This window comes from Canis lupus, chromosome 19, assembly GCF_048164855.1.
Source record: "Canis lupus baileyi chromosome 19, mCanLup2.hap1, whole genome shotgun sequence".
NCBI lineage: Eukaryota > Metazoa > Chordata > Mammalia > Carnivora > Canidae > Canis > Canis lupus.
In genome coordinates, this window is record NC_132856.1 from 23,748,537 (window position 1) to 23,760,573 (window position 12,037).

Consider the following 12,037-nt stretch of genomic DNA (forward strand, 5'->3'; position numbering starts at 1 on the left):
GCAATGATCCTGTTCAGACATCTTGGCTGAACCCTCTTGGCTTTGGGACTCCTTTTCAGGCAAAAACAATCTATTTCAGGCCAGTGAGAACCTCCTAGGGACATTGGGAACACATCGATTGGGAGAGATACCCTGTCTTCCTCCAGGATTGTGAACTCAAGGGATCATGTGAACCAAAGTGCTGTGAGAAACTCTTTTGGCTTCGGAGAAGGCATCTGCAGAATGGATTCAACATACCAAGGAAACCCAAACTGAGTGCTATAGACTGAGCATCAAAGACCTCTGGTGGTCTCCTAGATCCAGCCATGCCATAGCTCTGACATGTTAGATAACCCTAACTGGTTCACTTCCCAGGTAAGTGACTGAATAAATACACCTTTGTTTGAAGTAGTTTGTGTGAAGATTCCCTTGTCCAGGATGCTTATTTACACAAATACCTACGTTATAGGATTTGATCTAATTTATTGCAGACCACTTAGCACAGAGTGTCAGACTCCACGATCCTTAGAGCTCAGCTGATTGCAAAAATGGCCTTGATGCACCACCGCATCTTACAGCCACACTGATGGTTGTGTGGCTTTGTTATTCTCTCCCTTCTTCTCTTCCTCCACTCTGACTCTGGGCTCTCATGTGTGATTAGTTTTTCCAATGGGATTTTAGCAGGAATGATGCAGAAAAAGTTTGAAATGATCTTGGGCTACTGAGCTTGCGCTCTGTCTTTGCTATCACAATAGGAAGACAAGGGGTAGTTTCTTAAAGATTGCATTCAATGTGGAATCTGGAACCTAACTTTTTTATATTCTATTTCATTAAAATTATTGGTCTAACTTGAAGTTTGAACAGATCTTTTAGCCATGGGTAATTTCATAACATCATGGGTCAAGCATTTGGAAAATACTGGCTCACTGAGTTATGCAGATCTTCCAAAAACTGCACATTTCATTAAAATATCAAAAATCACATACATAAATATTGCCACCAGTCTTATTAGAAAAACACATGATGTCAAGCTCACAGTGGTACTTATAAAATTTTCCAAAATTCCCATTTGCCCTTGAAACTTCAAATTTTACAGTTGGCAACACATATTGTCGGTTGTTTTCCTCAAAGTGACAATCTCACTTTGTTCATTTGGAAGAAACTGTCTGCCAAATATCCAAGTCTGAACAACCATAGTCTGTCTGTCAGTAGTTTTTCAAAGATCCTGCTCTGTAGAAGAAAGCAGTTAGTTCAGCTCTTAACTCAAACAATTGCCCACAAGCACTTTTCCTCAAGACAACCATAATACTTCAAAATTCCGCAAAAAATGATTCCTGTATACTTTCCATTTTGTGACACAGAATACTCAGGGTTGGTCTTTAGAAAAATTAAAAATTTGATTCATCAAGAGCATTCTTAATGAAACTGGCATTTATTTTTATTTTTAAATTATTATTTGTTCCTCTGAGTGTCTATCAGAGGAAAAATGTAACGACTGCTAGAAGTTTGGTGCCACTGCTCAGATCCATCTTACTGCCTAGTAGTCTGGCCTGTCATTGCTTTTGCACTAGACATGCAAGTGTCAAAACCATGGTTCCCGGACTATATCATGAAGTTGGAAGCATTACTCAAAATTTGAATATTTCAGGGACACCTGGGAGGCTCAGTGGTTGAGCATCTGCTTCTGGCTCAGGTCGTGATCCTGGGGTCCTGGGATCAAGTTCCACATGAGGCTTCCTGCAGGGAGCCTGCTTCTCCCTCTGCCTATATCTCTGCCTCTGTGTGTGTGTGTGTGTCTCGGGAATAAATAAATAAAAGTTTAAAAAATAAATAAAAATTTTGAATATTTCAGCACTTTTCTGTGTCTGTGGCTGAGCATTCACAGAAAAAGATACTATGTGATGATGAATCAATGCTACTGGAGGTTTGCAAGCAAACCAGCAAGCCCAGCTCATCTTCAGATTCGCCTTTTTGTAAAATGTAAATACAATTTTGCAAAGGAGATATTAATGCATTCTTTATGTTTGCAGCTAAATTTTTAAATCATTGAGTTATGGTATCCCTGGAAAATGGCACTGCTGCTGTTCTTTTTACCGACTTTTCATGCAGTGGGCATTCAGCACTGTCAACTGTACAGGATTTATTAGTTTATCAGGTGTTATATGTGCTTCTCAAACCAATGAAATGCTTATCCTGGGAAATGCTTCAGTAGCTGCTTTGTTTCTAGTTTGAAAATCTGAATCAAACAACTGTTGACTTTTAAAGTGTTTACCACATCTGCCGTTAAGATACTGTTTTTTTTCTTTAAACTTTTGATGATTGATCTCAAAGTGATGTCTCAGGTGGCACCGCAATTTTGCACACAATAATACCTCAAAATCTTTTATTGTACAAGCCACAGTGAGGTCATTGTTAACATCTGTAAAGATGGTTCATGTGGTATTTTTGTTATTTACACCTTTGCTTGTTTTGAGTTTTTGCAATATATTCTTCCCTTCCAGGAGACAAAATTCTCTGAGATATCACTTTCATTTTTTCTCAACATCTTTAGCTGTACATGGTGTGGTTGTGGGTTCAGAAAGCAAGTCTTTTCATCTCCCTTTTGTAAGCCAGTGATCCATCTGTAGATAAAGAAAGTAAATATTTTTTCATTTTAGAATAAAAGGTAAATTCTGAAATAATTGTGACAAAACTTTAAATTGAGCTTTTGAAAAAATGTGTGATATTACTGCCAGATAAGACAACAGGGTATACTCCCTTTTAGTTGCATCTTTGTGTGTATACAAGGAAAATGCAGGGATTTCAAAATTTGATGGATGTCGATGAATTTATGATAGTGACAGCACAGTATGAGTATTGACAATAATCTGAGTTCATCTCTGAAAAGATATGTACTTATGCCTTTCAACCTACTACCTTTGAAGAGTGCAAACAGCAGCACAAGAATTTTCAAGCATATTTTCCATTCCCTACTAAATGGGTGATGTCATCACTCATCCTGTAGTTTGGAGAACTATTTGTGAGGTAATGACTATAAAAGACAAATGTGTTTTAAAATTACTATGAAAAATATGGTTTTGACCTCTGAGACCCCCTGAAAGGCTGATGGAAAACCTAGAGGTCCCTAGACTTTGAGGACTTCAAAACTCCTTTATATCTTAGAGATGGAAAAAGAGACAGACAAAAAAATGTGCTTATCTAAACTGGTTCTAAAGGTAGAATTAGCATCTAAAAACCCCAGCTTCCTCTGCTATAGAGTACCTTCTCTGTCTCTCTCTTTGTCTCTCTCTCTCTCCTCATCTTCTTGTCCTACCATTCAACTTAATTATAAGTCCCACCAAGATAGAAATCTTCATATTCATTTGTGTGTATCCCAGCATGCTAACTAGAGCAAATTGATACTCATAAATGATTTATTGTGTTGGATTCAGGATTTAGAGGTAAGGAATTGCTTTTGTACATTCATTAAAATCAAGCATCAGTTAATATGACCATATATTTAGAGAGAACCTAAGAGTTCCCCCTAGTTTAATCTTTGGCTATAGCATACATTCTTTCTGTTTTTGTTTTTAGTAAAAATGATTTCAATCATCAATAAGAGAATCTAGCTGAAACTAACCCACATCACAAGTTAGTTCACTGGCTTATATAAGTCTAGTGATGGGTTTGGCCTCAGGAACAGGTGCATCCAAGAGATCCAACAATATTGGCCAGATACTACCACTGGTCAGGTCTCATTTCTCTTGTTGGGGTATTTTGGCTTCATTTCTTTTTTTTTTTAATAATAAATTTATTTTTTATTGGTGTTCCATTTGCCAACATACAGAATAACACCCAGTGCTCATCCCGTCAAGTGCCCCCCTTAGTGCCCGCCACCCAGGCACACCCACCCCCCGCCCTCCTCCCCTTCCACCACCCCTTTCATTTCTAGAAAGATTCCTTCTACAAGTAGGAAAGAAAACTTCCAGCAGCTGAAATTTATACCCATACCATTTATAATTCAAAAGAGAGAGACATAAGTCACATGGAAGTGACTTTCCAAGGCTCACACGCTTACCCCTGGATGAATTACTGAGGTTGGGAGGATGTGGTTCTCTGATTGGCCCAGACTTTAATATGTGCTCATCTCTGAAAGTAGGAAGAAAATAGACCACACTGGTGACTACATTCATGGAGTAAAAGTCAATGCTAAAGAAGAGACTACTGAATTTAATTCACAATATCTTTAATTACAAATCTACGTATATTAGATAATACCAAAAAAGAAAAGAGAGGAAACATGAAAACAAACTGAAATGTTACCATACACAAAAATTGCAAGAGAAAAATGTTTTTAGTAGTTTTCCAGTGTTTCCGTGGATTGGAAATGAAAACAGATAACCTGTTTTAAAATTTAATATATATTCAACCATTTCCTCCCATTCTAAAGTACTCTTCCAGAACCTAACTGCAGGATTGGTTCAGAGAGCAGCCTTGGGAGATGTTCTAATGCTTACAAACCTCCTTCTTCCATAAAAGTCATTTCAGACTTTTTGTAGTGGAAGGAAGGGACTGGTTTCTCTGCAGTATATCTTGGTGCTTGAGCCTGAGCATCTCACGGAAAGCCTTTACTTCCCTATGCTCAAAAATACATGCACATTCCAATATTGAATCTAGGGAAAGATTACAGTCACCTCAGCACACGCCTGGACTTGGAGAGGTTTGAAAGACAGCTTGGCTTGCAGACCCCTCTCAACCCCGCTGTGCGGCTGAGTGGGCTGTGAGGCCTCAACTACACCTGTCCCTGAATGCCGGAAGCTGTGAGCATGGTGACAACCCAACTTGCAATCTCTGGTTCTTGTTACTTGTTAAATAATGGAACAGTAACGATCTGTAGCAGATGTCCTTGAAGCTACACAGAGCCAGTCATGCCTGGGAGAAAAACTGCATGAAAATCTCTTTCGTTCCTTGCACAAATACAGCTGGATGCTAAGGCCTTCGGTGAAAGTCCTAAGTAGGCCAGGGAAGTGGATGCATTGCATGTGTTCCATTGCTAGACGGGACCCACTTAGGGCTACGCTGGCAAATGTTTAACAATGAAAGACACACCTTCCCATCATCTTTCTGGGCAGCCACAGGGGTGCACATGAACGTCCTGGCAGATGCTTTCCAGAGCATGCACGATGCTGAATTCTGATCAGGCCCTGCTCCAAAGTCATCTTCTGGTTTCTCGCTGCGATGACGGAGCATGGTTACGTTGGCAAATTTGAAATCACGGATGATGACAGTTGACAGTGCTGGGAACATTGTTGTGAACCTCACAGGCAGGCTAAACACGCGTGGAGTGACGAGCCCCACACTTGATGTACAACTTGAAAGATCGAGAAAAACGGCAGACTAACCGGCTCCCCAAACCGGCCAGTTTGGCTTCATTTTCTTGACAACATCAGCTGGCATCATGGACCATGAAGAAGCCAGATGAAAACACACAGGGGAATCCTGCGGTTCTTTTTCTAGGGGTGTAAGGCATACGTGCAAATAAAATGCCTCAGTGGACTCCGGTGCTTCACTCAATCATTCTGAACTTTACAGCAGGTGGGAAGGGTGTCTACAGGCATGTACAGCCTTTGTGTTAGTGGGAGAATGCTGCTTTCCCAAAGTGAACCAGGAAGTCTTTATTTTTTTTTTAAGATTTTATGTATTTATTCATGAGAGACACACACACACAGAGAGAGAGAGAGGCAGAGACACAGGCAGAGGGAGAAGCAGGCTCCATGCAGGGAGCCTGACGTGGGACTCGATCCTGGGTCCCCAGGATCACGCCCTGGGCTGAAGGCCACACTAAACCGCTGAGCCACCGGGGCTGCCTCAACCAGGAAATCTTGCTTGTGATAACTGGCACCATCATGCCCATGGCTCGTCAGAGGAGGTCGTATCTACCCCTGGATGGCTGGATCCAGCTTGGGGTCCAGGTGGTGATGCTTTCCTTTCCAGAGTCTTACACTAACCCTGGAAGGAATGGTACCTTTCCTCTTTTTAGATGGACAGTACACATTTCATGCACTGTTGTTAACTGCCCTAAAAATACGGCTTCGCTCCAGTTAACTGTGTAAGTGCTCATAAGGCAGCAGGAAGCAGGCAGGAAGCAGACAGCTAGAGCCCACGGCCCACGAAGATGCAGCTCAAAGTAATTTTGGATGGCATGTCAGTAACCCATTAGCAACATGTGTTGTAAGATGTCCCTTAGGAAGATGAAACCTCTTTTAAAAACTAGTTTTACTGTCACCTGTCACAAATGTATTCCTGGAGTAGAGAAGAGTTAGTGTGCGGGGCCACTTCACTTGGGGAATGCTTACAAAGAGTTCAGCCACCATAGGGGGTAGGGTGGCTTCTGTGAAGTACCCAGGGCTCCAGTCCCCCTTTCTAAGCACGCTGTCCAGTAAGGTAACAAGAGCCACAGATGTTATCTAGCCTTCTAGTGGCTATACAAGAGAAACAGTAAAAATTTAAAAAATAATAATGAAATAAACAAAACAGCCATTATTTGTGCTTGCCAATGTCTATGGTATAAATGTTCCCAGAGGGTTAGTTTTAAACTGTCAACCTGGGGCACCTGGGTGGCTCAGTGACTGAGTGTCTGCCTTTGGCTCAGGTTGTGATCCCGGGGTCCTGGGATCAAATCCTGCAACTGGCTCTCTGCATGGAGCCTGCTTCTCCCTCTGCCTGTGTCTCTGCCTCTCTCTTTCTCTCTGTGTCTCTCAGAATAAGTAAATAAAATCTTTTTTTTTTTAATTGTCAACCTGACATTCCTGAATGTGGAGTTAGGCAGAGAATCGTCCAATTGGCTTTTCACAGGCTGGCACAGGCCAGTGTCAGTGCAACACTGGTTGAGTCCCTCTTCAACCACATATTTCATGAGCTCTGTTGAGGTGCCAGGTGTGGCACTAGGCTCTGGGAGTACAATTGTGAGTAAAATACAGGTGTTCCTACTCTCTTAAATTTGTCATCTACTGAGGAAGAGAGACATGAATCAAATATTCACAGAAATAAAAGTTAATAAAAGATAATAAGAGGTTGTTGCCTCATATGGGGATCAGAGAAGATGGCCCTGAGTGTTACATGTCTGTTCTCCAGTGTAGGATACTGGTTTTAAGTCAGAAGGAAGAGTAGTTTCTGGTATCTGGGGTTCACCCCTTCTCTCATGGTAATCAATTTCTTGTATTAAGTCCCTCATATTTGAACTACCTAGTATGGATTCTCTTTTCCTGACTGAACTCTAAATGACGTACTGAGGAAGTACATTAGAATTGAAATCTGTGGATGTCTCACATTGACTTTCTCCCCAAGCAGACAAAACCTTGAGACAAAGATTTGAAGGAAAGTAGGGGAGCTGAGAAATAAGACAACAGGCAGAAGGAAGTGATCAAAGGATGTATTATCAAGCAAACTGCCACTGGAGCTGAATTCTCCCTGGGACTCTGAAAGACTGTGTTGAAAAGACCCATCAGGGGGTACATGGGTGGCTCAGTCAGTGAAGCCTCTGCCTTTGGCTCAGATTATGATCTCAGGATCCTGGGATCGAGCCCCACCTCAGGCTTTTTGCTCTGTGGGCAATCTGCTTCTCCCTCTCCCTCTGCCTGCTGCTCCCCCTGTTTGTGTGCTCTCTCTCTGTCAAATAAATACAATCTTTAAAAGAAAAGTCCCTCAGATTTATTTAAGGGGAGAGGGTTTTAGGGTGTGTATCCAACAACCCCCAATGGCCATTTGTTGAAGGCTGCTTCTGAGGGGTGTATTCCTTAACATTTTGGGCCTGCAGTAAAAATGGCAAGTGTACATTCTTGTGGCAAAGGAAGACCACAGGCATGGAGATTCATGGATGGCGTGTGGAAGTCAGGCCAACTGGTCTGAAAATGGTCTGTGGCTAAAGGAATGTGTGAAGGACACTGACAACATCTGTTACAGGTAAGTAAAAATTAATTGGTGTGTGTGTAGAACCCTGAGTGGTAAGTGAGTACCCTTGTAGAAAATGTATTCAAGTCTGTTGAGAGTTGGCTCAAACTCCACAAGTGTGCATAAGCAACACATCATTATATACGGGGCTTCAGCAGCTAAATATGTTTGGACACCACTGTAATAATAAGTGCCCTGAACCAACATGAGTTTATATTGCTCTCCACAGGTTGCTCTTGAAATGTTCAATCTTTGACCTTTGAAAATGTGCAGTTAGTAAATATGTGTTGAATTAATATCATCTGTCAACCTTCTCTCTGACATTTCCCTCTTTCCCACTAAAGCCTTTTATTTTGTCACCAAACTACCTTCACTTCCTCTGCCTGTACATTTTCACAAACTCTTCTAACTTTCTAGGATGCTTCTATCCTCCCCTCTTCCCTCCCCGCCCCAAACACAGTCTGTTTGGTGAACCCCGACTCATTCCTCCATACCCTGGTCCAGCATCAGCTCCTCTGCAAATCTACCTCTGACCCTCAGGATCAGATAAGCTTAGGGTTGCTACTCTACATTTTACATGGCAGTGGATGGTCAAAAACAAGAGCTTGAGAAACAAACTGCCCTCCCTTTTTATTGATTAGACACAAGTTGATATGACAAAAGTAATTAGTCCATCTCGAAATGCACAATTCAATGGAATTAGCACAATGTTATATAACCATGGCCTCTATCTAGTTGCAAAACATTTTCAACACCCTAAAAAGAAACCCTGTACCTGTTAAACAATCCCCCATTCCCTCCTCCCTTCCCAGCTCCTAGAAACCACTGCTTTCTATGAGTTTATTTATCTTGGGTATTTCATATAAATGGAACTATACCAATATGTGACTGGTGTTTATGTCTCACTTCTTTCTCTTGGCATGTTCTCCAGGTTTCTCAATGTTGTAGCATGTTAGTACTCCATTTTTATGACTGAAAAATATTCCCTTATATGGGTATACTGTATTTTGTATATGTGTATATCAGTTGATAGACATTTGGGTTATGTCTACCTTTTGGCTATTGTGACAAGGGCTGCTATGAACACTCATATACAAATATCTTTTGGAAACCTATTTTCAATACTTTTTAGTATCTACCTAGGAGGGGGGTTTTTGGGTTACATGGTAATTTTTTGTTTTAGGCCCCAGTAAGGGGCTTGAACTCATGATCCTGAGATCAAGAACTGAGCTGAGATCAACAATCAGATCCTCATTGAGCCACCCAGGCACCCCTGGATCACATGGTAATTGTATATTTAACCTTCTGAAGAACCATTGAACTGTTTTTCACAGTAGTTGCACCATTTTACATTCCCATCTTCAATGTAAGAGGTTCTAATTTCTAGAACTGCCCAGTTTGGAATAGCTTACTAACTGTGCAGCTTTGGGCAAGTTACTTTCTGGCCCAATTTATCATAAATAAAGAAGAGTAGAATCATATCTACCTCATATGATTGGGTGATTAATTCTGTCAGTTACACTGAAATACTGCCTCGCCCATGGGAAGTACTAAGCATTAGCTATTTTAGTTATTTACTGCTATTATGGCACTTATACAGTTCAATATGAAAACTCAAAACTTATCTCCACTTTTTAGCACAGTATCTGGCAAACAGAATATAATCAACAAGTGTTTGGAGAATAAAATAATTAATAAAACTAAGGAACTTCTCAAAATAAGTAGGTAGAAATATAAGCCCTAGTCAATATTAAAATATATAGCAATAGGTGTCTAAACTGCATGGTACTCACTTAGTCATAGATACATAGTTCTGTGTAGTAATTAACTAGTCCATAATAGACCCTACTATATATAACTTCTTAATATATGGAGGACATAGGATAAATGATATAAAAAAAGAATTATAAAAAGTGATTCAGAATTGTCTGTGTATACAAAAAGGATAAAGAGGGTTCATATCTAACACTAAATACCAAAGCCAACCCAGATGAATGTAAATTATTGTTTAAAAATTAAATTATACTAAGTTACAGGAAAATTTAGACAAATATATTTGTCTCCTGTGGACTTAAATGTATGGAATATATCTCAAAGGAAGAGAGCAATGAATTTGGCTATTATAACAGAAGAAGGCTCTGTTCTTTAAAATATAAGTAAACTTAAAAGCAAAATGAGAAAAATTACTTGCCACAAATACTACAAAAACACCATGAAAATGAAAATGATTTGATTTTATTAGGAAACAAGGAAATGTGAACTAAAACAAGGAGAAGCCATTTTTACCTAATAAATAAACTAGCTTTTAGAAACTGGTAAGCCTCAGTGCTGAAGTGGGTATACTGAGACAGGGCTGTCAACATTGCTAATTGCTGCGCAAATTGTTGCGAATTTTCTAGAAATTCTAGAATTTCTTTTTTTTTTTTTCATTTTAAAGATTTTATTTGTTTATTCATGAGAGATACAGAGAGAGGCAGAGTCATAGGCAGAGGGAGTAACAGGCTCCTCAAAGGGAGCCCGATGTGGGACTCGATCCCGAAATTCCGGGATCACGCCCTGAGCCAAAGGCAGACGCTCAACCGCTGAGCCCCCCAGGCGTCCCTAGAATTTCTTTTAATGCAACCATATATTCTATTTTATATCTGGATTCTTCCACTAGTTTAATGCTTTTTTTAAAAAAAGATTTTATTTATTTATTCATGAGAGACAGAAAGAGAGAGAGAGAGAGAGAGAGAGAGGCTGAGACACACGCAGAGGGAGAAGCAGGCTCCATGCAGGGAGCTCGACCTGGGACTCCATCCCGGGACTCCAGGATCACACCCTGGGCCAAAGGCAATGCTAAACCGCTGAGCCACCCGGGTTGCCCTAGCTTAATGCTTTTGACATTCACCCAAGTTATTGTATATATCAGAAATCCTTTCTTTTGCTTGTGAAGTAATATTCCATTGTATGAACATGCTACAAATTATTTATCCATTTCTATTGATGGACATTGGGTTGTTTACAGTTTGGGGTTATTACAAATAAAGCCTGTTATAATATTCTTGAACAGATCCTTGTGTGAACACATGTTTCATGGGGTGGTGGTGGTGGTAGTCAAATTGTTTTCCATAATATTCGACTAATTTACATTTCTACCAGCAAAAAATGGGAGTTGAAGTTGTTCTGCATCTTCACCAACACGTTGTATTGTCAGTCTTTTAATTTTTAGCCAATCTACTGGTTGTGGATTTTTTGTTTCAAAGGAAGAATATTTTATGGGTGGTGTTATGTTTGACATACTACTTTATATCTTGGCCCGTGATGTCTTGTTGTTCCATTCTTAATAGACTAAAGATAGAGCAAGTTCAGGTGACAAAATCCTGACATTTCCAACCATTCATCAATTAATTCATCAACTGAAGGTCTTGAATCAATTACTTCTTTGGAGAGTACAAGATGATAACTTAGAAAATTCTCATTCTCTCCACATTTTTAGCTAGAAGGCTTCTATAAACAGCAACTTTCACATATTAATCATGACTATTTGGTGCCCTGAAATAGAGTTTATACAGGAAACAGGATAAATCTTTAATTTATAAGTGGCCAATTAATTGAATTGTCAGTAATTTTTTGAAGAGTTTTCTATTGACATGAGAAAATGCTCACAGTATAATGTAGAGTGAGTGCAACAGGACAAAACTATATTCAATAAGACCTTTAGTCTTCTCTGCTTTGTGGGATTGTGGGTAGTTCTTATTTAAATGACACTTGCTATATTTTAAGTTTCTTATAATGAGGATGCAATACTTACACAATCTGTCCAAAAAAGTTGTAACTTTGTTGACCTATTTGATGGCTGGCTGGATTAAGGTGGGTTTTTTGTTTGTTTGTTTTTTGTTATTTATTTATTTTTTTAGATTCCCCATGTTAATAGTTGTTTGCAGCTGTCTTTCGTACATATTATAAAGGGGGATGGGAGCAGTAGCCAAGGAGAAGGCAGAGGTTCCACTGAGCCAGATCTTGAGTGTCAATGATCTAATACTTTCTTTTCTTTTCTTTTCTTTTCTTTTCTTTTCTTTTCTTTTCTTTTCTTTTCTTTTCTTTTTTTTCTTTTCTTTTCTTTTCTTTTTTTCTTTTTTTTTTTTTT

General features: G+C 39.6%; 1 long non-coding RNA gene across 1 annotated transcript; it reads right to left on the reverse strand.

The window, feature by feature from the left end:
* Positions 1-2,348: 2,348 nt before the first annotated feature.
* Positions 2,349-4,109, reverse strand: LOC140611294 (uncharacterized). Its single transcript, XR_012012573.1, has 2 exons — positions 4,037-4,109; positions 2,349-2,600 (listed from the first exon to the last, which is right to left on the reverse strand). It is a non-coding gene; the product is annotated as an uncharacterized lncRNA (long non-coding RNA).
* Between the last annotated feature and the right edge of the window lie 7,928 nt (positions 4,110-12,037).